Source organism: Giraffa tippelskirchi, chromosome 10 (genome assembly GCF_054371585.1).
Source record: "Giraffa tippelskirchi isolate mGirTip1 chromosome 10, T2T-mGirTip1v1.2.pri, whole genome shotgun sequence".
Classification (NCBI taxonomy): Eukaryota; Metazoa; Chordata; class Mammalia; order Artiodactyla; family Giraffidae; genus Giraffa; species Giraffa tippelskirchi.
The window spans coordinates 39282855-39310300 of NC_137284.1; the positions used below are offsets into that span (position 1 = coordinate 39282855).

General features: G+C 39.5%; 2 long non-coding RNA genes across 2 annotated transcripts in view; both read left to right on the forward strand.

Annotated features, from left to right (window-relative positions):
• The window catches only part of LOC145523298 (uncharacterized), a 178264-nt gene that overhangs the window by 115808 nt on the left and 35010 nt on the right, over positions 1-27446 (forward strand). The gene's annotated exons all lie outside the window — the stretch shown is intronic.
• LOC145523296 (uncharacterized) overlaps positions 1-27446 on the forward strand; it is a 47198-nt gene that overhangs the window by 7620 nt on the left and 12132 nt on the right. The window contains exons 3-4 of the long non-coding RNA XR_014066471.1: positions 11708-13165; positions 24159-24355. This is a non-coding gene — a long non-coding RNA (uncharacterized LOC145523296). The remainder of the gene's footprint in view (positions 1-11707; positions 13166-24158; positions 24356-27446) is intronic.

Here is a 27446-nt window from a genome sequence, read left to right on the forward strand (position 1 = left end):
TGTCCATCGAGTCAGTGATGCCATCCAACCATCTCATCTTCTGTCGGCCCCTTCTCCTCCTGCCCCCAATCCTACCAAGCATTAGGGTCTTTTCCAATGAGTCAACTCTTCACATGAGGTGGCCAAAGTATTGGAGTTTCAGCTTCAACATCAGTCCTTCCAATGAACACTCAGGATTGATCTCCTTTAGGATGGATTGATTGGATCTCCTTGCAGTCCAAGGGACTCTCAAGAGTCTTCTCCAACACCACAGTTCAAAAGCATCAATTCTGCGGTGCTCAGCTTTCTTCACCGTCCAACTCTCACATCCATACATGACCACTGGAAAAACCATAGCCTTGAATAGATGGACTTCTGTTGGCAAAGTAATGCCTCTGGTTTTTAATATGCTATCTAGGTTGGCCATAACCTTCCTTCCAAGGAGTAAGCGTCTTTTAATTTCATGGCTGCAATCACCATCTGCAGTGATTTTGGAGCCCAAAAAAATAAAGTCTGACACTGTTTCCACTGTTTCCTCATCTATTTCCCATGAAGTGATGGGACCAGATGCCATGATCTTAGTTTTCTGAACGTTGAGCTTTAAGCCAACTTTTTCACTCTCCTCTTTCACTTTCATCAAGAGGCTCTTTAGCTCTTCTCTGCTTTCTGCCATAAGGGTGGTGTCATCCGCATATCTGAGATTATTGATATTTCTCCTGGCAATCTTGATTCCAGCTTGTGTTTCTTCCAGCCCAGTGTTTCTCATGATGTACTCTGCATAGAAGTTAAATAAGCAGGGTGACAATATACAGCCTTGACGGACTCCTTTTCCTATTTGGAACCAGTCTGTTGTTCCATGTCCAGTTCTAACAATTGCTTCCTGACCTGCATACAGGTTTCTCAAGAGGCAGGTGAGATGGTCTGGTATTCCCTTCTCTTTCAGAATTTTCCACAGTTTATTGTGATCCACACAGTCAAAGGCTTTGGCATAGTCAATAAAGCAGAAATAGATGTTTTTCTGGAACTCTCTTCCTTTTTCGATGATTCAGAGGATATTGGCAATTTGATCTCTGGTTCCTCTGCCTTTTCTAAAACCAGCTTGAACATCTGGAAGTTCACAGTTCACGTATTGCTGAAGCCTGGCTTGGAGAATTTTGAGCATTACTTTACTAGCATGTGAGATGAGTGCAATTGTGCGGTAGTTTGAGCATTCTTTGGCATTGTCTTTCTTTGGGATTGGAATGAAAACTGACTTTTGCCAGTCCTGCGGCCACTGCTGAGTTTTCCAAATTTGCTGGTATATCAAGTGCAGCACTTTCACAGCATCACGTTTGAGGATTTGAAATAGCTCAACTGGAATTCCATCACCTCCACTAGCTTTGTTCGTAGTGATGCTTTCTAAGGCCCGCTTGACTTCACATTTCAGGATGTCTGGCTCTAGGTGAGTGATCACACCATCGTGATTATCTGGGTCGTGAAGATCTTTTTTGTACAGTTCTTCTGTGTATTCTTGCCACCTCTTCTTAATATCTTCTGCTTCTGTTAGGTCCATACCATTTCTGTCCTTTATCGAGCCTATCTTTGCATAAAATGTTCCTTTGGTATCTCTAATTTTCTTGAAGAGATCTCTAGTCTTTCCCAATCTGTTGTTTTCCTCTATTTCTTTGCACTGATCGTTGAGGAAGGCTTTCTTATCTCTCCTTGTGATTCTCTGGAACTCTGCATTCAGATGGGAATATCTTTCCTTTTCTCCTTTGCTTTTTGCTTCTCTTCTCTTCCTAGCTATCTGTAAGTCCTCCTCAGACAGCCATTTTGCTTTTTTTCATTTCTTTTCCATGGGGATTGTCTTGATCCCTGTCTTGTGTACAATGTCACAAACCTCTGTGCATAGTTCATCAGGCACTCTGTCTATTAGATCTAGTCCCTTGAATCTATTTGTCACTTCTACTGTGTACTCATAAGGGATTTGATCTAGGTCATACCTGAATGGACTAGTGGTTTTCCCTGCTTTCTTCAATTTAAGTCTGAATTTGGCAATAAGCAGTTCATGATCTGAGCCACAGTCTGCTCCTGGTCTTGTTTTTGCTGACTGTATAGAGCTTCTCCATCTTTGGCTACAAAGAATATAATCAATCTGATTTCGGTGTTGACCATCTGGTGATGTCCACGTGTAGAGTCTTCTCTTGTGTTGTTGGAATAGGGTGTTTGCTATTACCAGTGCATTCTCTTGGCAAAACTCTATTAGCCTTTGCCCTGCTTCATTCTGTACTCCAAGGCCAAATTTGCAGAAGAGCTAGAGGCCGCATTAAGTATGTGATTTATACTATTTTATTTTGAATAAATGAATAAAAATAATTTTGTCATAGCCAATGAGATTTGTATAGGAACATGTTTTAATTTCCAAGTTTTATTCAATGTTGTTGGGTGAGCATGATAAATTTGTTGAGGTTAAACTTATTTGTCCCTCTATTTTCTGCATGGACCTTAGGATGAACTAGCTCTAGTTCTGTAGCTGCACAAAAGGCCACATTCCAGTGAATGTGCTACTAGGGGTGTTTTTGAGGAGCTTCTATCTGCAGGCAAAATGCCAGAACTAGAAACAGAGCCTTTTCTAGCCCAGGAGCTGCGGAAGAGCCTTGGTCACTTGGTGCCTCTCCCTTCTTTGTTTTCTAGATCCAGCAATCAGACCTCTTTTCTTTTTATTGCCAACTAGTAAATATCAATTGTGAATCTACTAAGTATCAGGAAGTGATGGTGAGTAAGAGAGGCAGAGCCACTTCATCAATATTAATTAATATTTTTTATATGATGGGCACTAAATATTTTGCATGTATTAACTCATGTAATCCCTGCAAACTTAGAAGGGAAGTACTCTCATCATCTCCAGTTTAGAGAAATGAAAATAGAGATATTGAGAGATCAAATATTTGAAGACTTTCACAGCTACTTAACTAGAGGGGAGATGTTGCTGGGATTTGAATCCACGCTTCCTGGTTCCAGAGCCCAACCCCTAAACATTTATGCTCTCCCACACCATATGGGTATATGGTGAGCCTGACAGAGCTCTGTTGAGTGTATAATTCATAGGGGCAGACTAAAAAGGATTAAAACGCAGAGGTAAAGAGGATTAAAATTGGCCATTAAACATCCAAGTAATTTATAAACCACTTTGCAGTACTTTTTTTTCCCCCTCTTCTGAGCCTTTGCAAAAGCTGTCCTCCTGTCTAAAATGCCTTTCTATCTACCCATAGATTGGCACCGTTAAAAATGTGTCTGAGATATGATTTACATACATGATGCGCCCAGATCTTAAGTACACAGTTAAATGGGTTTTCACAAATGAATACACTGGTGCAGCCACAGCCCCAAACAAGATTTTTATCACCTAGGAAAGTCCTCTGTGCACTCAGTCACCCCACCTTCTACTCTTTCTCTCCTCAAATGAGGTTCTGCGAGGTTCTGATTTCTAACATAGCTTAGTTTTGCCTGTTCTAGAATTTCATGTAACTGAAGTCATGTAGCCACTCTTTTGTGTCTAGCTTTGTTCACTCACCATAATGTTTGTGAGATTCATCATGATGCCATGGGGGTTATTTTCATTTTGTTTTATTACTCAGTCCACTGTATGAATTTACCATGCTTTTAAAATTCATTTACTTCTTGATGTTTTGAATTTTTTTTAATATGGGGCTATTATGAACAAAGTTTCTGTGAACATTATCATACTTTGTGTGAACACACGTTTTCATTTCTTTTGAGTAAATACCTAGAATTGCTAGGTCATACGGCAAGTGTATGATTAACAAAACTGTTTTATAAAGGAGTTGCATCTCTTTTGCTTTCCCACCAGAAAGCAGCCTTGGAGAGTTACAGTGGCTCCATATCCTCACCAATATTTTGCACTGTTGATCTTTTTAATTATTCTAGTGACTGTAAAGTGGTATCTCACTGTGGTTTCAATTTGTATTTCTCTGATAACTAATGATGTTAAATATCTTTTTATGTCTTTCTGGGACAGTCATATATCTTCTTTGAGAAATGCCTGCTTGAATCTTTTGCCCACTCTTTAATTTGTCTTTCAAAATATTAAATTATAGGAGTTATTTACATATTCTGAATTCCATTTTTTGTTTAATATATGTATTAAGGTTTTTTCCCCCAATCTGTGACTTATCTTTCATTATCTTAATAGTGTATTTTAATGGACAGATGTTTTGAATTTGGATGAAATTCAGTTTACCAAGTTTTTCTTTTGTAATTGATGCTTTGTACATCTTAGGTAACTTGCCTTACACTAAGGATATGGAGGTGTTTTCCACCATCTTTCTCTAGCAGTTTTATAGTTTCATCTTTTATGCTTAGATCTGTGATCCATCTTGAATAAATTTTTGCATATTGTGTGAGCTAAAAGTCAAAGATCAATCTGTATTATATTGATATCTAGGTTTTCCAGTAATATTTGTTAAAAAGAATGTAATTTTCCTATGAAAATACCTTGGAGGTGTTGTTGAAAATAAATTAATTGTGTATATGTGAATCTATCTTTGGTCTGTCTTCTTTGATCTACATGTGTGTTCTTCACATATACCACACTGACTTGATTACTGTAGCTTTTCAGTAAATCTTGAAATCAGGTTGTATAATTATTTCATCCTTGTTCAGTTTCAAAATTATTTTGTCTATTCAAAGTCCTTTGTATTTCTAGATAACATTTAGAAATGTTAGTCTTGCCATGCCTGCTGAGATTTTGACTAGATGAATTCGGGTAGACTTGGCAACTATGTAATATTGAATCTTCCTATCCATGAATAAAATCAATTTTTTTTCCTAAATCTATTTGTCTTCTGTAGTATATGTCTGTAACGTTTTATACTCCACAGTATAGAGATCTCACACATTTTTGTTAAATACATTCCAAAGTATTTTATATTTTTTAATGCTATTGTAAGTGGTATTGTTTTTTAGTTTTCATTTTTCAGTTATTTTCCTCTACTATATAAATGCAATTGATGTTCGGATATTGAACTTGTATCTCGTGTCTTTGCTAAATTTTCTTATCGATAGCAGTAGGTTTTGGGGTAGGGTAGCTATGGCGTTCCCCTGTAAGGAATCATATTGTCTATTATAAAGACAGTTTTACTTATACTTGGAGACGGGGTAGGCTACTCACTCCAGTATTCTTGGGCTTCCCTTGTGGCTCAGCTGGTAAAGAATACATCTGCAAAGTGGGATACCTAGGTTTGATCCCTGTGTTGGGAAGATCCCCTTGAGAAGGGAAAGGCTACCCACTCCAGTACTCTGGCCTGGAGTGTCTAGTTCATGAGGTTGTAAAGAGTCAGACACAAATGAGTGACTTTCACTTTCAGTCTTCATACCTTTTAACTTTTTATCTTGACTTATTGCACTGGCTAGAATCTCTAGGACAATGTTCAGTAGAAATCCTGAAAATGGATCAACATGTCCTATTCCCAATTATAGAATGACATTTAACATTGCATCATTAAGTGTGATGTTAGTTGGAGAATTTCTGTAGATATTCCTTATCAAATTGAAAAAATATTCCTCTATCTTCTTTGCTGAAAGATACTCTTTAATATGAGTGAGTGTTGACTTATGTCAAGTGTTTTTTCTGCACCTATTACTGTGATCATATTTTTTTCTTTATTCTGTTTATTGGGTGTCTTAACTCAATTGATTTATGATGCTGAAATTTTGACTAGATGAAATTGGACAGACTTAGCAACTTTATAATATTGACTCTTCCAATTCATGAATAAAATTAATTTTTCCTAAATTTATCTGACTTCTTTAGCATCTTTCTGTAATCTCTGTCCAAACTTGCAGGATAAGTCTCACTTGGTCATGATATATTATTCTTTTTGTATATTGCTAGATTTCATTTGCCATTATATTGTTCAGAATTTTTGTGCCTATATTAATGAGAGATTATTTATTTTATTTTTGCCACTTTATTTCTTTTTTTAATTGAAGGATAATTGCTTTACAGAACTTTGTGGTTTCTGTCACACATCAACAAGAATCAGCCATAGGTACACCTATGTCCCCTCCCTCCCAACCTTCCCTCCCATCTCCCTCCCCATCCCACGCTTCTCGATTGTCACAGAGCCCCTGTTTGAGTCCCCTAAGTCATACAGCAAATTCCCATTGGCTGTCTATCCTACGGATGTTTTGTAGATTTCCATGTTACTCTCTCCGACATTACATCCTCCCTCCTCCCCTTCCCCATGTCCATTGATCTGTTCTCTATGTCTGCTTCTCCATTGCTGCCCTGAAAATAAATTCATCAGTACCATCTTTCTAGATTCCATATATATGCTTCAATATGCAATATTTGTTTCTCTTTCTAACTTACTTCACTCTGTACGATAGGCTCTAGTTTCGTCCACTTCATTAGAACTGACTCAAATGTGTTCCTTTCTATGGCTGAGAAGAATTCCATTGTGTATATGTACCACAGTTTCTTTATCCATTCATCCATTGATGGACATCTAGGTTGCTTCCTTGTTCTAGCTATTGTAAATAGTGTGGCAATGAACATTGGGGTATATGTGTCTTTTTCAATTTTGGTTTAATGAGGGATTTTTTAAAAATATCCTCAAAAATTTTTTTATCAGGATTACATTAACCTAATAAAATGAGTTGGGAAGAGGATATTTTCTGAACTGTAGAAGTATTTGTGTATTAATACAGTTATTAAGATTTTTTATTTTTTCTTGTTTTAGTTTGGCAAGTTGTGTTTTTAAGAAATTCGTCCATTTTATCTAAGAAGTCAAATTAGTTTGCATAAAATTGCTCATAATATATCCTCATTATTCTATGGCTTTGGGATCTATAATGCAGATAACTTGTCTTCTCACTTCTCTCTCTTTCGATTAAACTAGCCTTGCTTTCTTGCAAGACACAGTTAAGAGAATGAAAAGACTAGCTATAGATTGGAAAAAGACATTTGCAAATCATAGATCTAATAAAGAAATTTTATCTAGAATTTCTAAAGTACATTCAGCACTCAATAATGATAGAACAAATGATTCAGCAACAACAAAAAATGGGTGATAACTTTTAGCAGACACTTTACCAAAGAAGATATACAGATAATAAATAAACATATGAAAATATCATCAAAGTTGTTGGTACTTCAGTTCAGTTCAGTCACTCAGTCATGTCCGACTCTTCGCAACCCCATGAACCGCAGCATACCAGGCCTCCCTGTCCCTCACCAGCTCCCGGAATCCACCCAAACCCATGTCCATCGAGTTGATGATGCCATCCAACCATCTCATCCTCTGTCGTTCCCTTCTCCTCCTGCCCTCAATCTTTCCCAGCATCAGGGTCTTTTCATGAGTCAGTTCTTCGCATCAGGTGGCCAAAGTATTGGAGTTTCAGCTTCAACATCAGTCCTTCCAATGAACATCCAGGACTGATCTCCTCTAGGATGGACTGGTTGGATCTTCTTGCAATCCAAGGGACTCTCAAGAGTCTTATCCAACACCACAGTTCAAAAGCATCAATTCTTTGGCACTCAGCTTTCTTTATAGTCCAACTCTCACACCCATACATGACCACTGGAAAAACCATAGCCTTGACTAGACGGACTTTTTTTGGCAAAGTAATGTCTCTGCTTTTTAATATACTGTCTAGGTTGGTCATAAATTTCCTTCCAGGGAGTAAGCGTCTTTTAATTTCATTGCTGCAATCACCTTCTGCAGTGATTTTGGAGCCCAGAAAAATAAAGTCAGCCACTGTTTCCACTGTTTCCTCATATATCTGCCATGAAGTGATGGGACCGGATACCATGATCTTAGTTTTCTGAATGTTAAGCTTTAAGCCAACTTTTTCACTCTCCTCTTTCACTTTCACTCTCCTCTTTCACTTTCATCAAGAGGTTGGTACTTAGGGAAAGCCAAATGAAAACTACAGTGAGTTAACACAGCATGCCATTTAGAATGGCTAAAATTAAAAAGATTTGTCATATCAAACATTGGCAAGAGTGTGGAGTAACTGGGACTCATACTTCTGCTCACCAGTTGTGGCTGGTGGTGATGCAAAATATATAACAAAAAGTTGTACATAGGGCTACCATAATTCACTCATTCCACTCAAGAGAAATAAAGGCATACATCCATACACTGATTCATACATAACTATTCAAAGAAGCTTTATCTGTGTTATTACTACTATTTATATGCATAACAACATGGATGAGTCCCAAAACAACTAAGCTGAGTGAAAAAAGTATACAATGTGTGATTCCATTTATATAAATTCTAAATAATGCAATCTAATCTCACGCTAGAGACAGAAAGCAGATCAGTGATTGTCTGAAATGGAGAATGGTAGATTACATTCTACCATGTAATGGTAAGATTACAAAGATGCATTGAGTTCACTGTGGGTAATGAATATGCTTATTTTGACTGTGGTGATGGTTTCACAGGTATGTGCATATATGACAAAATGTATTAAATTTTACCCTGTACATATGTATTGTGCATAGTATGTTAATTACATCTCAATAAAACAAACTAGATAACTGTGCAACTTTCATGAGGAATTATTTATTTATCTCTTTCTTTAAGATAAGAGATATATATGCTAGGCAAAACATAAATGTAACCATTTAGAAATATTTTTATCTTTTAAATATCTTCATGGAAATAAACCTAAGGTATATATACAGCATGATTCTAGCCCCAAAGATGAAAAACAGAAAAATGTATATTCGAGAAGCCGAAACCTTGGCTCCCACTGGCTCTTTGTTAGGGGGTATAGTTGGAGCTGGGCATTTTCATAATGTTAATGATGAACATAACTGTTGAGTTGAATTTTAAGTCTTGAAACTAAAATAGCTATCACCGGGAGCTATGCGGAGCCCAATTATAAATGAATTGAGTTGTAAGTGTAAGTTGCTGAATATAGTAAGACAGTGGCAGATGTACAGTAATTAACTTATAGCACTAAGTTTTTTACTTTGTGATTTTTGCAATACCTTCTAAAAGAGGAGAAGTAACTATGGACAGGCAGAATTGGATTTAGAATCTGAAGTGTTTTCAGGATTTATTTTTCTGCAGAGAGCCAGGGCTTGAATGTTGGCAAGCAATGCTGTGAAAGAAGATTCTGGCTCAGGAATTACAGATGAAAGAGTGTGGTAGTGAAAGAGCTAGATGCTACAGTTCGGCAAGGAAATGTATGATTTTTGAGTGGGATGCCAATATATAAAGGAATAATACTATTGATTTGCTGGTAATAACTAATTGACAAGTTATCATAACAATTGTTTAGTCACTAAGTCGTGTCCAATTCTTTTCTGCCCCCATGGACTGAAGTCTGCCAAGGCTTCTCTGTCTGTGGGATTTCTCAGCAAGAATACTGGAGTGGGTTTCCATTTCCTTTTCCAGGGGATCTTCCTGACCCAGGGATTGAACCCTGAGTCTCCTGCTTTACAGGTGGATTCTTTACCACTGAGTTGCTAGGGAAGCCTTATCATAACAATTAACAAAACTTTGAATCAAGTTCTCTCAGCATATTCATAGCCTTAAGGAGTAGAATAGAAGTATTGATAGTATCAAAAATAAGAATCTGGGAGCTGTGTAAACAGGTTGGAATCTAACCAACCGCAGAGTCTTAGCCACTAGGCCAGCAGGAAAGTCCCAAGAAGCTGGGTTTTAAATATCACCTTGTACACATGTGTGTGTGTTAAATTGCTTCAGTTGTGTCTGACTCTTTGTGACCCTCTGGCCTGTAGCCCCCCAGGCTCCTCTGTCCATGGGGATTTTCCAGGCAAGAATACTGGAGTGGGTTGCCATCCCCTCCTCCAGGGGATCTTCCTAACTCAGTAATGGAACCGGCATCTCTTACATCTCGTGCATTGGCAGGCAGGTTCTTTACTATTTGTGCCACCTGAGAAGCCAGCTACTATGTATATTGTTAGAGAAACTTGGTTAGGGATCCGAACTAGGATTCCGAGGACCTGGTCCAGGTTGCTGCTGCTGCTGCTAAGTCGCTTCAGTCATGTCCAACTCTTTGCAGCCCCATAGATGGCAGCCCACCAGGCTCCTCCATCCCTGGGATTCTCCAGGCAAGAGTACTGGAGTGGGGTGCCATTGCCTTCTCCAGGTCCAGGTTGAAGTTCTACCATAAACAGCTGCGTACCCTTGAGCAACTTATTTATCACTTCTTTCTGTGCTAATGACCGCTAATGCCACTTCTACCATTATAATTCTATAACTTATTTCTTTTTCTGTTCTTAACTTTTTAATTATGATAAAACAATACAAAGAACAAAAATTCCAACAGTGAGTGGAGAATGGTGTTGGTCTCTGTCATCTACATCCTTAACTACTATCAACTGTCTTTTGTGTATTCTTTCAGGAAATGTTTGGGCTATCTCTCTCTCTCTGTTTACTTTTACACAGTAAGATACACATATTATTTTATATCTCTTGTTCTATATCCTAACCAAACTTTCCACCAATGCCAGTTTATCTTGAAGACCTTTCCATGTCAACACATATAAATCTTCTACATTTGGTTCATGTCAATGACATGGTAATAGCTGCTGCTGCTGCTGCTAAGTCACTTCAGTCGTGTCCGACTCTGTGCGACCCCATAGGCAGCAGCCCACCAGGCTCCCCTGTCCCTGGGATTCTTCAGGCAAGAACACTGGAGTGGGTTGCTATTTCCTTCTCCAATGCATGAAAGTGAAAAGTGAAAGTGAAGTCGCTCAGTCGTGTCCGACTCTTTGCAACACCATGGACTGCAGCCTACTAGGCTCTTCCGTCCATGGGATTTTCTAGGCAAGAGTACTGGAGTGGGTTGCCATTGCCTTCTCCGGGTAATAGCTGCATCATATGCCAAATAAATGGAAGTAATATTGTCTTTAGTTTCCTATTTAGCTTAAGTAATCCATTTCCTATTAATAGACTTATAGGCTATTTTTCTTTGTTTTTAAAAATAATGCAGCAAACATCTGTGCACATTATTTTTTGCATATGCATACATTTATTTGTAGGATGGATTTTCAGAAGCTGAATTGCTGGGTCAAATGGTGGGTATAATAAAATTTTAATAAATATTCTTCAATTGACCTCCAGAGAGGATGAACCAATTTATACAGCCACTAACAATGTGTTTGTAATTATTTCCCCACACATTTACCAACACTGTGATAACTTTCTTTTGTGCGAAGAGTAATTTTTTTTATCGACATAATTCACAATTTATCCTCTATTAACCTCACTTTTTTTTCCTAGTGGAAATGACTTGATTCAACAAATATTTAATCTTGTAAAACTTCATTCTGTGTGAAGTATAGTATCAGATATTTGCAGAAGTCAAAATTCATTAGATACAGTTTCTGCCCCCGGCCAGATGCTAATACAATTGAGAGAGGCAGACACACTGTGGCTTCAGATTATTTTTCCCACCTTGTCTGTTTGTAATAACTTTTGTGACCATCATAGGACTGAAATAAGCAAGTTTCATGAATATTTTAAGTGAGTATTAGAAGTTTCATGAATATGTTAAATAAGTGTGAGAATTTCCATGAATATATTAAGTAGAAGAATAATGAACATGGATAGGTCATCATAGCTCACTAACCTCCATCTCCTACGTGTTCTTTTAATACCATCTGCATCTTTTTTTCATGGCTACAAGCTAGTACAAGGAGGTGTGATTGGGAATTTATGATTTCATGCCTTTTTCACAGATCTTCCTGGTCAGCTGACTTACAATCTCACCTGCCTATAATTACATTTCAAAGGTTCTGCATCATTATGGAAAAGTGATAACTTCTGGAAAATAACAATATCTTAATGAGCAGCCATATGTCATGATTGCGACAACATACAAAACAGTAAACATGAATGAAGTTTGTGAAAGGTGGAGATGAGTAACTGGAATGAGGAGAGGATGGTTGGGGGAATGAATTCACTGACTGCTGGCATCTCTGAGGGAGAGACAATGACAAGAGCAAAATACACAGATGAAGACAAGTAATGGCCACATTGAAGTTCTTGTGGGCCTTGTGTTAGATTTTTAATATTCATGTTCATTAATTTTAGGCTGCCTGTGCACAAGAGGTGTTCTATATGAGACACATTTTCTTTATTAAATACGTCATAGTGAATATTGAAGCTCCAATACTTTGGCCACCTGATGCAAAGAACTGACTCATTGGAATAGACCCTAATGCTGGGAAAGATGGAGGGCAGGAGGAGAAGGGGATGACAGAGGATGAGATGGTTGGATGGCATCACCGACTCAATGGACATGCGTTTTAGCAAACTCTGGGAGATGGTGAAGGACAGGGAACCCCGGTGTGCTGCAGCCCATGAGGTCACAAAGAGTTGGACAGATTTAGAGACTAAAAAACAAGTGAATAAGTGCACTAGGCTTCTCTTGGCCCTCGTTTTGGCTCATGGGATGATGTGATGAGAGCCATGTCAACTGTCTAATGCAAGTAGCTGGAAACCCTATAGTTGAGAAATGAAGAAAATAATTTTCTCTTTTTACAAAAGAGAAGAAGGCAGGGACTTCCCTAGTGGTCTGGTGGCTAAGACTCCACACTCCCAATGCAGGGGGCCTGGGTTCAATCTCTGGTCAGGCAACTTGATCCCACATGACGCAACTAAGCATTCACATGCGACAACTAAAGATTCCACACGCCACAGCAAAGATCAAAGATGCTGTGTACCTCAACTAAGACTCGGCACAGCCAAATAAGTAATAATCTAAAAAATGTCAACTTTTTTAATAAAAGGAGAAGGCAGTTGTCTCCAATCTCTCCTGAAAGAAGAGACTATAGATCTTTGATTTGCAAATAGCCTCTCTCCAGGAGTTTGAGAATTCCTTACCTCTAGTGTCTTGTGTGGAGAAGGCAATGGCACCCCACTCCAGTACTCTTGCTTAGAAAATCCCATGGACGGAGGAGCCTGGTAGGCTACAGTCCATGGGGTCGCGAAGAGTCAGACACGACTGAGCGACTTCACTTTCACTTTTCCCTTTCATGCACTAGAGAAGGAAATGGCAACCCACTCCAGTATTCTTGCCTGGAGAATCCCAGAGACAGCGGAGCCTAGTGAGCTCTGTGGGGTCGCACAGAGTCGGACATGACTGAAGCGACTAAGCAGCAGCAGCAGTGTCTTGTGACAAAAAGGTACCCAAGGTAAGGGGTTCATTCCTCCTTGAAATGGAAAAACCTAGGGAGACAATGCACCCTCCTCCAAGCACCTTCTAAACTAATCTAGGGACCCAGCCTAGGACATACTCACTTAACTTTTTGATCAATAGGAGAAATATTAATCTATAAATCTAATCCTTATGGCATATAGAAATGTTTTTAGGAGAAGTGAAAGTAAGTTTTCCTTTACTTGAGAGTATGCAAGCTTTCATAGCTCAAAGGCTAAGATTTGTTACAGGTTCACTGTCAAATTCTGGGAAATGTCAGTTCCTACATCTTGTATGCTGGCGTTCAGCGGCTTTTACTGAGATGTATTAGTTTGTGGGGGCTTCCCTGATGGCAAAAAACCCACCTGCAGTGCAGGAGTTCGATCCCTGGGCTGGGAATATCCCCTGGAGGAGGAAAGGACCACCCACTCCAGTATTCTTGCCTGGAAAATCCCACAGACAGAGGAGGCTCGTGGTCTACAGTCTATGAGGTCACAAAAGAGTCAGACACCATTGAATGACTAAACATACATGCCCATATATATATGGAACATATGTATATGTGTATATATACACACATATATAGTAATGTATGTAATTTAAAGAAAAAGAAACATGGATATCCCTCAATTGTTTTCTTGTTTATGTATTATCTCATAGTATAGATGTACCAAAATTTATTTAACCATCCCTTTTATGATAGACATGTAGGTTGTTGGTAAAAATGTCTTCATTTGAAAGAGGCATCAGCTACTTGGATGCTAGTCACAGTGCAAATTAAGCCATCTGGTGAGTGAACAATGAATCCATTTAAAATTTCTATTTTAGAAAACTTACTTAAATTTGTTGTTTAAATTATTTGTTCACAAGATGATACTATTGATGGAGAAGATGAGAGGAAATGATCACTCTCAGATTGTGCTAGGAAGAGTGGAAATTAATGCAGTTTTGCTGAGAAGAAATTTGACAATGTGTACCAAGAGTTTTAAAAATGATTTATCCCCATTGATCCAGTAATTCTATTTCTGGGGATTAATTTCAAAGTAATAATAAATGCTGTAGAAAGATTTATGGATATAGATATTTAATAGTCTTATTTATAATAAGAAAGAAACATGGAAACATATACTAAATAGTGATTAAGTAAATTATGGCCCATTAATATGACTGCATTGTAGTTTGCAGACAATATAACCATGTTTTCAAAAATTTAGTTGCATGAAAAATACTTGTGATATAATGTCTAATGAAAAAAACTGGAGTTATCTCTTGAAATGTCCTCTTTATATTTAAAATTTCAGCTTTCTATAAGAAACACATGTTTACATATAAGAAAATTTGGAAGAATAAGCCTTATTGAGGTAATTTGTGCTGGAGGAGATAGCAGGTGTTTATGAAGGGAATGTCTAGCTCCTTCCTGCTGACATTGCTTATGGAAACTACTAAGGTTCCTATGGGGCTTCCCAGGTGGTACTAGTGGTAAAGAACCCACTTGCTGATGTGGGAGACATAAGAAATGTGGTTTCAATCCCTGGGTCCGGAAGATCCCCTGGAGGAGGGCATGGCACCCCACTCCAGTATTCTTGCCTGGAGAATCCCCATGGACAAAGGAGCCCGGTGGGCTACAGCCCATAGGGTGGCAAAGAGTCGGACACGACTGAAGCGACTTAGCCCCCACTCCCCCATACACATACAAGGTTCCTAAGGATTGACTTCAATTCAGGGGAGTATCATTTTTTTAAATTAATTAATTAATTTTGTTTCAATTTTTGTGGTGACTTGGGACAGCATCTACTAGACACACTGCCTGAGGAAGGGCGATCTCACTCTGGATAAGAGGCTGAAGGACACATTAGAGGGTGGTAGGGCAGCATGTGTTGTTTGCTGACGTGGTGTTTCTTGCACATTTTTCAAATACAAAGCACATCTTCCTCCCATCCCCTAACAGCCTTCCTCCCATGACTGAGATAGAGGACAGAGTCCAGATCCACCACTCAGAAAACATGTTATAGATTTGTGTTCTAGGTGAAAGCGTGTGTTGGAAAATTGCTGTTCAAACCTCAAAGTTTTGAGACTTAAAGGCGAATAGGGGAGAAACTATTTTCCTCTTTGAAGTTATAAAGTGAAAGAAGGCAGAAGGCAAAGAATTCTAACATTTGAGAAGTGCTGAGGGAGCACGGAGGTTTGTGCAGGGGCTATTTTATTTGAAACATAAAGTCTACCTATTATTTCTATCATAATTCTTGATATTTTTAATTTGTTAACTTAGATATGTTAGGAAGAAAATTCTGATCTGTACTTCAAATAAAACTGCTAGTTGTTGTTCAGTCACTAGGTCACGTTCGACTGCTCGTAGTTTAGTTATTTCTTTGGATTGTGCAGTTAAGACCCCTACCATTACTTGAGCTTCCCTGGTGGCTCAGATGGTAAAGAATCCGCCTGCAATGTGGGAGACCTGGGTTTCATGCCTGAGTTGGGAAGATCCCCTGGAGAAAGAAAAAGGATACCCACTCCAGTATTCTTGCCTGGAGAATCCCCATGGACAGAGGGGCCTGGCAGGCTACAGTCCACGGTGTCACAAACAGTCAGACATGACTGAGTGACTAACACTTTCACTTTCTTTTTTTTCACCATCACTTGATGGTGAACTATAAGTTGAATAAGCAAATCTGAAGTGTCAGATGGATGATTGTAGCAGACTGGTCCAGATTTCCAACTATCCTTTGAGTGGTTTTATGTGTCCTGACCTTTTCCCCAGTCCCCTCTTCAGCTTCCCCTTCTTTTCTTTCTAATTGGGGTATAGTTGCTTTACAATGATGTGTTAGTTTCTGCTGTTTAACAAAGTAAATCAGCTAGATGCATACATATATCCATCCCTCTTGACCCCCTTCCCGTCCACCTCAAACCACCCTCTAGGTCACCACAGAGCGCTGAGCTGAGCTCTCTACACGGTAGACAGTAGGTGCCCACTCATGTTCATGCTGTACGCTCAGTGGTGTCCCACTCTGCGACAAAGTTGTCTTTGCAACTAGCTCTCAGTCGTGTCTGACTGTTTGTGACTCCGTGGATTGTAGCCCACCAGGCTCCTCTGTCCACAGGATTTCCCAGGCAAGAACACTGGAGTGGGTTGCCATTTCCTCCTCCAGGGGATCTTCCCAGCCCAGAAATCTAACCCGAGTCTCCTGCATTGGCAAGAAGATTCTTTACCACTGAGCTACCTGGGAAGCCCACTAGCTATCTATTTTATACATGGTAGCGTATCTCCTCCTTCTTCTTGCTTATTTTAAATAGCTCCTTCCTCATCCAAACTATGTAATTTTAGTCAAGATTTTTTTCATCTTTCCTACCACCATGAGAATGTCATTTTCTGAAACAGGTTATCATCATCTAGATATCACTCAGATAGACTTCTATTTTTAATAGCATGTTGAAATATTTGAGATTAATATGTCCCACATCAAAATCTAAGTGCTGTCAGTCATGAAAATCATTATACCTCAGGCTTGGGATACAGAAATCAGAGTTCTTTCTGAACATCTCTTGAATTGGAGATAGACAGGAAGCTTTCTTGCTTTCTGGCCATGGAAATAAGTTTGAGTTGCTTACAGCTATATTCACGGGCTTGTAGGAAAAAAATCCTATCTATAATGGGGAAGAATAAGCCACAGCACAGAGAGATGCAGAGATGAGTAGCACATATCCACACATACACAGAGCAAAAGAGAGAAGCTTACCACCCTTTTCCTTTTTTGTAGCTGTAATACTTTTCCCTTTTGGCATAAACTCATTTGGGTTGGATTTCTGTCACTTGCAGTCAGAGTTCTGATTATTTCAATGACCATATGAGATTAGCAGTCAGAATCAGATATAGCAGTAGGTATATGAAGTTATCCTTGGATATACTAACTTCACTTTATTTTTTTTTAACTGCCAGGGAAAGATAAGTATTTTAGGAGTAAAAAAAAAATGCCAAACTTCAGTTTCTTTGAAACTATTTAGCTTTGGGGAAGAGCTAGAGATGATTAGGACTAGGAGTTTGTCTTATAAATAAGAAATGAGAAGGGAGCAGTGAGACCCTTATACAGCACAGAAGCTGTGTCTTGAAAATGAATAAAAGAAATTAATTTAGAATCCCAGGCATCCCACTTTTCATCTGCTCTCAGACACAGAAATGTGATTGAATACATTATATAGTGATAATACAGAATTTGCCCTTTTCATATTTAAGAAAGATGAGTCTGTGGATAGATTTGGTTTTTTTTTTTTGGACTATCAGTTCAGAAAAAGAAAATCCTCTTTCAGTCTGTATTCCTCATGTCGGGAAGGGTGGTATTGCACAGCGTCCGTGGATCCTTCCTGATATGGGGAATACAAGACTGAAAGACGATTTTTCTTTATCTGAACCCCAGTAATCTTGCCTGGAGAATTCCATGGACAGAGAGCCTGGTGAGCTACAGTCCAGGGAGTCGCAAAGAGTTGGATGTAATTAACACTTTCACTTTCACCTTAGAGTCTACAACATACACCTTTAATTTATTGTGCCCTTCAAGTAATGTACCATTTTGCATATAGTGAAGAACCTTAACAACAGTATACTCCCATTTTTCCCTCCTGAATTTTGAGCTATTCTGTCACCCATTTTACTTTTATATATATTACAAGCATCATACTACATTTTTTCTATTTTTGTTTAAACCAGGGATTGGAAAACTTTTTCTATAAAGAGATAGTCAATATTTTAAGCTTTGTGTGACACATGGTCTCTATTACAATTTACCACTACCATTGTAGCTCAAAGAAGCCTTAGATAAAAAATACATAAATGAATAGGCATAACTGTGTTCCAATAGTACTTCATTTTAAAAAGAGCAAGAAGGTTTTGTCTGTCTTAGTCAATTTGGGCTGCTATAACAGAATATCACAGACTCATAAACAACAGAAATTTATTCCTCATAGTTTTGGAGACTGGTAGTCTGAGAATAGGGTGCTAGTATGGTCAGGTGAGGAGAAGGCAGTGGCACCCCACTCCAGTACTCTTGCCTGGAAAATCCCATGGACGGAGGAGCCTGGTAGGCTGCAGTCCATGGGGTTGCAAAGAGTCAGACACGACTGAGCAACTTCACTTTCACTTATCACTTTCATGCATTGGAGAAGGAAATAGCAACCCACTCCAGTGTTCTTGCCTGGAGAATCCCAGGGACGGCAGAGCCTGGTGGGCTGCCATCTATGGGGTCGCACAGAGTTGGACACAACTGAAGCGACTTAGCAGCAGCAGAAGCAGCATGGTTTGGTGAAGGCCCTTTCAAGGTCATAGACTTCTTGCTGTATGAGAGAAGGAGTTATGGATCTTTCTGGAGCCCCTTTTATAATGCATTAAATCCATTCACTAGGGTTCTACCTTCATGACCTAAGTACTTCCAAAAGACCCCACCCACTAATACTATCATCTTTGAGCATTAGGATCTCAACATGTGAAGTTTGAGGCTATTCAGACCATAGCATTGTCTGTGAGCTATGATTTGTTAATCCCTGGTTTGCTGTTGTTCAGCTGCTAAGTCATGTCTGACTCTGTGACCCCATGAACTGCAGCACACAAGGCTCCCCTGCCCTTCACTATCTTCTGGAGTTCGCTCAAACTCATATCCATTGAGTTGGTGATGTCATCCAACCATCTCATCCTCTGTCATCCCCTTCTCCTCCTGCCTTCAATCTTTCCCAGCAACAGGGTCTTTTCCAATGAGTCAGCTCTTCACATCAGGTGGCCGAAGTATTGGAGCTTCAGTTTCAGCATCAGTCCTTTGAATATCAAATCCCTGGTTTAAATAATCATTTATCTTTTTAAAGATTTTGCTGGTGTTCTTCACTCCTTTTTGTAGATTCATATATTCCTCTGACATAATTTCCCTTCTACCTGAAGGAATCACTTCAACCTTTCTTGCCATGCAGATCTGTTGATGTCAAATTTTTTCAGCTTTTGTATGTCTGAAATAGTCTAAATTTCACCTTCATTTGTAAAAGATATGTTCTGGGTATAGAAGTCTAAATTAGCAGTATTTTCTTATTGTCGTTTAAAAATGTTGCTGTACTCTTTTTATGTTTGTGTTTTCCAACAAGACGTCTGTTGCTGTTCTTGTCTTTATTCTTGTTTACATGAAACTTGAATTTTTTTTCTTTTGGTTGCTTCCAAGATTTTTCACTGTATCATTGTTTTGAGAAATTTGATACATGGTATAGTTTTCTTCATGTTTCTTGTACTTGGGATTCTTTAAAATTCTTGGTTTTATAGACTTATGGTGCTTGTGCTCGGTTGCTCAGTCATGTCTGACTCTTAGGAACCCCCGAACTGTAGTCCGCCAGGCTCCTCTGTCCATGGAATTCTCCAGGCAAGGATACTGGAGTGGGCTGCCATTTCCTTCTCCAGGGGATCTTCCCAACCCAGGAACTGAACCCACATCTCCTGCATTGGCAGATGGATTCTTTACCACTGAGCCACCTGAGAAGGCCTTATAGACAGTTTTCATCAAATAAAGAACAATTTTGACCCTTATTCTTCAAATACCTGCCAGCATTTCAGAGGCCCACTCATTTGTGATTTAGGGTTCTTGATGCTTTCCTCCCCTCTCCTCCTTTCCCTTCTCTTTCCCCTGCAACACATTCTCTTTCTGTGATTCATTTTGCAGAGTTTCTATCCCTATGTCATCAGGTTACTAGCTTTCTCTTCTGCATTTTCTAATTTGCCATGCATCCTAGCCAGCATATTTTTCATTTTATGCATTTTAGCTTTTAGTTCTAGAAGCACCACTTGGGACTTTAAAAAATATCTTCCATGTCTCTAGTTAACTTTTTAACATATGGAATACCATTATAATATCTGTTTTAACTTCCTTTTCTGCTAACTTTAACATTTATGTCAGTTCTGGGTGGGTTTTGGTTGAAGGATTTTTCTCCTCATTATGGGTTATATTTTCCTGCTGCTTTGCATGTGTGACTAGATGCCAGACATGGATTTTTACCTTGTTGGATTCTGCAGATCTTTATGTTCCGATAAATTTTCATGAGTTTTGTTCTGGATGTAGTTATGTTACTTGGAAATAGCGTGATACTTTTGGGTCATGCTTTTATGATCTATTAGGTGGGTCTGAAGTTGTGCTCAATTTAGAGGTCACTATGTCCCACTATCAGACTTTTTTTTTTTTATTTATAAAGTTTTCCAATGTGCCCATGTGCGGCCAGGCACTGTTTCTCCTAATCCTTTTGAGTGGGTTTTTCTGTGATCTCAGGTAGTTTCCTCACATGCATATGTTGATCTATACTTAGCTAAATAACCTAAGAAAGTATTTTCAGATCCCCAAGTTCACTCTCTGTACTATTCTTTCCTCATTAGTCATCTGCTCTCCAATTGCTTGGCCCTTCTGGACTTTCAGCTTCATTTCCTCAACTTAGGAAGCTGGGAGGAGTCCAGGGTACTCTGCCTGGTTCTTGCTCCCTACACTGAACTCTCAAGAGAGTGGTATTATTGTAGCCCTTACCTTATATATTTCCCATCTCTCATGGTGCACTGTCCTTCTTTGCCTGATTTCCAGTATCTTGAGAACCACCATTTCATACATTTCATCCACTTTTGGATTGTTTCAGAGGGAGGGTACATTGTTCTCTCTCTAGATCTTCAGTGACATGTACGCCTTAGTAGGACTCCAAGGCAGTAGGTGTCAGACACTGTAGTGGTTAAAATTTTATGTGTTGCAAGGGCACCTAGTAAATAAATTTATTTTCTTTTCTCATATTTAGATTAAATTAGGAGACAGCTATGGAGTGAGAGAAATGGTGACTCTGAGATATGCTCATTTTTTATAAAAGTTGGAGAAAGTAGCCAAGATTTGCAGTCAGCTCACTAACATTCCAGTGTGATTTAGACAGACTTAACCCAGTCACTGATGGCCTGAAAAAATACAGGCCAACCTCAGGGACCCACCCAGGTAAACTTGTAGCCTGAAGGGGAAATGAATGTTTCTCCAAGACAAGTAGGGACATGCCATAAGGAAAGAGGAGGAGGAGATAGGTGAAGCTCTATCTCCCAAATTCTACAGATAAACAACTCCTCCTCTCATGGGGATAACTAGTGTGGACTTTGAAAGAGGTTTTGAATGTCACAATAAGAAAAGTATCTCCCTGTGGAAGCTAGAGGAATGGAGATGAATGGTCTCATAAAGAGAGTGAGTTCAACAGCAGATATCTGTTCCAAGTGATCGTGGAAGAAATAATCCCTAACCTTATTTCTTCCTCTTTGAAGCTGCCCCACAACCTTATAATATGTGTTCCTCGTCTACCTCCTATCATCTCTCTCCCTCTCTTTCTGTCTTTTTCTTAGGACAATACCAGCTTCTAAGGCATATGTGATGATGAGTTGTCTTATGTTTCTGACTTCCACAGGATCATAACCAGCCCCATAAATTTGTGTGAGTGGGAACTGTCACAGTATTAAAGTTGCTTCTCCTCCCTGGAGAAGTAATTCTTTCTTATCTTAACATCCAGGGTCTCATAGCTATTCTATTCGAAGATACATACAAGGACGTCCCGAATGTGGACCTCAGACCCTACTGCAACAATGCCATTAGCTGGAGCACCTCCCCACCCACCCCTCATCAGAGCAGTAGTTAGTAAGGTGTTTGGGAAACATCCTGCCAACCTGGAGCTCTAGAGGCGGGTAATCCCTCCCTTGCTGTCTGTCATCTGTCTGTTGTCTATTTCAGATCATAGGGTTAAACACATTTCTCCTGCCAGATGCTTGGTAATCCAATCTATCCAGAGGGCTTTAAAAGCTCAATAACAATAAACCTCCATTCATTTCATTTCAGTTCATTAGGAATCAACCAGCAGACTGATAAGAGCTAGACTGAAATGTACCTATGCTTTGAAAAAACTTTCTTCATACACAGTGAAAATTAACTGGGTAAATAGAACATCAGGTGAATGATGGGGGGGTGGTGAGGCAAGCAGAAGAACAAGAGGCTTTAAATTGCTCTCTTGATAAAAGCAACCCTTTACAAACAAGTAAGAGCAATCTCATAGCAGTGGTAGGGTAGAAAGGGCTAGGTGTTTAGAGTTCTGAGTATATGCCTTGTTCTAGCTCATCTGTCACAACCATGTAACTCAAGCACACTGCCTCCTTCCCCTTGGGACTCAGCTGGCTCCACCATAAAATCAGAAGTGATTCTCCATGGACTTTTATAACTTAATGCAATAATAACAGTTGACGTGTTCACTCTAAAAACAAACCCTAAGTTTTCATTAAGCCAGGCAACCCACCCAAACGTTGTAGTAGGAAGGAGTATTCTGTGCTACGACATCTAGATAAACTGCCATACTTCTAGAATGCCAGTCTCTCCCAGCTCCAATCTGTTCTTCTCACTTTTGCCAGCAATCTTTCCAAGAGTCTGTTCTGACCTTGTCTCTTCCCATGCAGTGGCTCTCAGGCCCTTAGGATAAAGTCCATACTCTCTAGCAAGGCACATAATGTGAAAGTGAAAGTGTTAGTTGCTCAGTCTTGTCTGACTCTTTGCAACCCCATGGGCTTGTAGCCACCAGGCTTCTCTTTCCATAGGATTTTCCAGGCAAGGATACTGGAGTGTGTTGCCATTTCTTTCTCCAGGGGATCTTCCCAAACCAGGGATTGAACCCAGGTCTCCTGCATTGCAGGCAGATCCTTTACCATCTGAATCATCAGGGAATTATCAAAGGCAAATAAAGGAACCCACAAAATCTCCTGCTTTGTCATTTGTTCATCACCCAGGCCTTGGGGTGTTTCTCCCCCATCATTCACCTGATGCTCTCTACTCCTTCAGACTCAGAGTACGTGCACATGCTATTCCTCTGTTTGCCTGAGAAAAGTGACAAGTCCTCCAAATCCTAGCTTAAGCAAATGCTCTTTGTAATTCTCCTCCAACTGCCCCCCACCCCAAGCTGGTGACTTCCACCGCAATGCTTTCCTTGAGTACAATCGAAAGGCAGCCTGCTTGCCTCTTCTGACAGCCTGTGGATCCTTAAGCATGGGGATTTTGCCCTATTCCATCTTTGCATTTTCAAAGTTCAGCCTGGGAATACAAAAGGGCTTATTGCCTGGATGAATGAAAGTAGTATTTAAAAGTAATAAAGAGGCAATTTTAGAGCTGTGCCATACTTTAGAAATTTCCTTTATTTGAGACTGGCTTTCCCCTGATGATCTGAGTTAGTGAAGGGTACTGACATTTCTGAGGATTCTCTAAGAACCATTAGTCAGGAATAGTTTGCTTTGAAAATTGCATTTGAGATGAAGAAATGGTTTAGTTAGTGAACTGAGACTGGATGTTAAAGAAAAGTCATTTGAAAAATGTCATGAGCAATTTTTTAAATGGTACTTTTATCAGCCCACAGTAGTAGAGTCTGGTTTATTTGCTGTTACGCTGAGCAGAGTCGTAGCCATGCTTGTGCAATTGGAAATTAAAATGGGTGGTTCTGGAAATGTGTGGGCTTCCCCAGTGTCTATACATTTCTGGCCTCTGAAGATGAGCTATTTGGGTAGATGGCCAGGGACAGCTGATAGGGTTGCTAGAAAGAAAATGCAAGCATGGATGAGAGTGCCTTCAACTCAAAGATTGTGTTTTAGAAACCATGGACTTCCAAATTTATATACGAGAAAACTAAGGTTCAGAAAGGTGCTCCATATTGACTGAGTGAATTCAAAGTTCCCGAGTCTTGGCACTGTTGACATTCTAGACTGAATAACTATTGTTAGAGGCCAGCCTGCATATGTAGATGCTGAGCCACGAACCTGGCTTTTCCCCACTAGATGTCCATCCTTAGCTGTGCAAAAGAGCTCTTGCCATACGTTAACAATGGGGAAAGAGAATTATCCTGTTAAGAACCACTGGATTAAATGAATCAATTAAAAAATCTTACCTGAAGAAAGAATTTCCCGGGTGGCTCAGTGGTAAAGAATCTGCCTGTCAATGCAGGAGCTGCAGGAGATATGGGTTCGATCTCTGGGTTGGGAAGATCCCCTGGAGGAGGAAATGACAACTCACCTGGGATAATCCCATGAATAGAAGGAGCCTGGTTGGCTCCAGTCCATGCAGTTGCAAAGAGTTGGACATGACTGAGCGACAGAGCACGCAATCACCTGAAGAAAGCTGAAAGTTGCATGAAGTTCACAGTTAAGTTTTTGTTTTTGACTTGGTGTTAAAATTAATTAGATTCAATGAACACACATTGCACATTTGCCTGTGAGGCAATAAACAAGACACTGGTAGAGAGAGCTGAAGAACAATTCTGTCCCTTTAAAAACCTACAAATCATTACCTTACAGTGTGCTGGGGATTCAGTGAATTAAAATGAGATCATTGTAGACAAGTTAGTATCTCTCCTCTTTTCTTGTACAACCAGTGCCCAAACAGTAGTTGTGAATCAATTCTTGCACCTTAGTGATCAGACACATGATATTCTATAACGATAGTAAACCTTGACTAGGCATATAAGGGTATACACATAATTGTTACTACTTTCAGTTATTTGTAAAGAAAATATTATGTCAACCAATGACAGAGAAGCATGATAGAAGTATTGTCTTCACTGTTGCATAACGAAAAGAAAATAGATTCCATTTCTAATCTTTGAAAAGTTAAAAAAATGCTGTTTTGATAAGCCAAAGAGATGATACAGAGTGGATAAATGGGAACTGAACAGAATTGGGGAGCAGATTCTGTCCCTTCATCTTTAACTGGTAGAACCAAGGCAATCAGAAGGGATTATCAAGTGTAATATAATTCAGAGGTTCACCCTCCAGCTCTGATGTTTATTGGCCATGAGGCCCAAGCTCAATCTCTACAGGGTGGCTGTAAAAGTTCATCAAGGAAAATACAGTATTTGGAACATGGTGGGCAGGCAGTTCTAAATGGATTTTATTTTCCTCTTAGACCTCTGAAGCATTTAGTCACTCATATGTCACTCATTTACTCAACAATGAAACCCCACAGACACTTGTCAATAGAGAGCAATGTTATTAGAAAGTGGGCTAGAAATGCTGGCAGAGATGAGGTTGTAGGGGTCCTTGAAGAGCACACCTTCTGGTGGACAATGGGAGCAATTAAAGGGTTTTAGGAAGGTGGCGATAGGAAGTGATCTATTTTCAACTTCTTCACATAAAATAACTACCACTATTCCTCTCCTCCTTCCCCTCCTTACTCTCTTCTGCTGGTATCTCTATAATGTTGTATAAATTTCATTAAGCATTCATTCCCATTAGTTAATTTAATCCCTAAAGCAATATACTGGTATATGCATTATTACTATCTACATTTTACCACTGAGGAAATGGACATTCATGCACTTTGATCAAGATTACACAGTTGGTAAACAGGAGATGGTATTGGAGAAGACTCTTGAGAGTCCCTTGGACTGCAAGGAGATCCACCCAGTCCATCCTCAAGGAGATCAGTCCTGAATGTTCATTGGAAGGACTGATGCTGAAGCTGAAGCTCCAATACTTTTCGCCACCTGATGCGAAGAGCTGATTCATTGGAAAAGAGAATGCTGATGCTGGGAAAGATTAAAGGCAGGAGGAGAAGGGCATGAGAGAGGATGAGATGGTTGGATGGCATCACTGACTTGATGGACATGAGTTTGAGCAAGCTCCGGGAGTTGGGAATGGACAGGGAAGCAGTCCATGGGGTCGAAAAGAGTCAGATACAACTGAGTGACTGAACTGAGCTGAACTGAATGCAGGAGATGCTGGTTCCATCCCTGGGTCAAGGAAAATCCTCTGGAGAAGGGAATGGCTACCCACTCCAGTGTTCTTGCCTGGGAAATCCCACGGACAGGGGAGCCTGGCAGGCTATAGTCCATGGGGTTGCAAACAGTCCAACACAACTGAGCATGCACGAAACAAGAAACAGTTGGTAAGAGGCCAAATTTATACTTAAACCCCAATCTTATTATTTCAAGCCTTGTCCTATTTCTTCTATACTCCACTACCAGAGGAAAATAAAAACCAGTACAGGGCTTGTGTGTCATCTACCTACCAGGGAAAAATACAGAACGTCTCTAAACATTTTGCTTCAAGCCATAAAAATAACCGTTAGGCTCTGAATAACTTCGTCTTTGGGTTTTGTCTCAGTACTATTTATTTAGTGATTATTCTCTAAGTGTCTTTCTGATGGCTATCATTTGATTTACAGACCCATTGTGAAAAGAAGTAATTTCAAACTGTTATTAGTTCACAAAATAGCGCCCTATTTTAACAGCTCCAATTTTGCCCCTGGCCTAATGCCTTTAAGAATCTGTGCTTTCCAGACAAATGGATAAGGAAGCTGTGGTACATATACACAATGGAATATTACTCAGCCATTAAAAAAATACATTTGAATCGGTTCTATTGAGATGGATGAAACTGGAGCCCATTATACAGAGTGAAGTAAGCCAGAAAGAAAAACACCAATACAGTATACTAATGCATATATATGGAATTTGAAAGATGGTAACGATAACCCTATATGCGAGACAGAATAAGAGACACAGATGCATACAACAGTCTTATAGACTCTGAGGGAGAAGGTGAGGGTGGGACGTTCTAGGAGAATAGCATTGAAACATGTATATTATCATATGTGAAACAGAACACCATTCCAGGTTCGATGCATGAGACAAATGCTCAGGGCTGGGGCAATGGGATGACCCAAAGGGATGGGATGGGGAGGGAGGTGGGAGGGGGGTTCAGGATGGGGAACACATGTAAACTCATGGCTGATTCATGTCAATGTATGGCAAAAACTACTACAATATTGTAAAGTAATTAGCCCCCAACTAAAATAAATAAATTTATTTAAAAAAATAAAAAAGAATCTGTGCTTTCTGGACCCATATCTATCGCAGACAGTGTTCTGAACACTTCAGTAGCACTACTATATCTTAGTTTAGTCTAGCATTGCTACTAAATCCTGGTTAGTTTTTCATAGAATTCACAATGCAGAAATGGGGTACATCTTGTTAGCTAGGTTACTAGGTTTCAGCTCTTCACCCATACTATTAGAAATGGATAAAAAAACCTCAGGATCTGTGGGGTCTAGTTGTCTCATTTTACAGATGAAGACACTGAGACCTAACAAGGGAAGTGAACTATCAAGGTCTGAAGAGAGGTAGTGACAGAGGTGCTATTCTAACTTAGGTGACCTACCCCCTGGCTACCTTTGTGACTCAAGAATGGCCCAGGGACAAGCAACATCAATGAAACCTGTGAGATGACAGACATT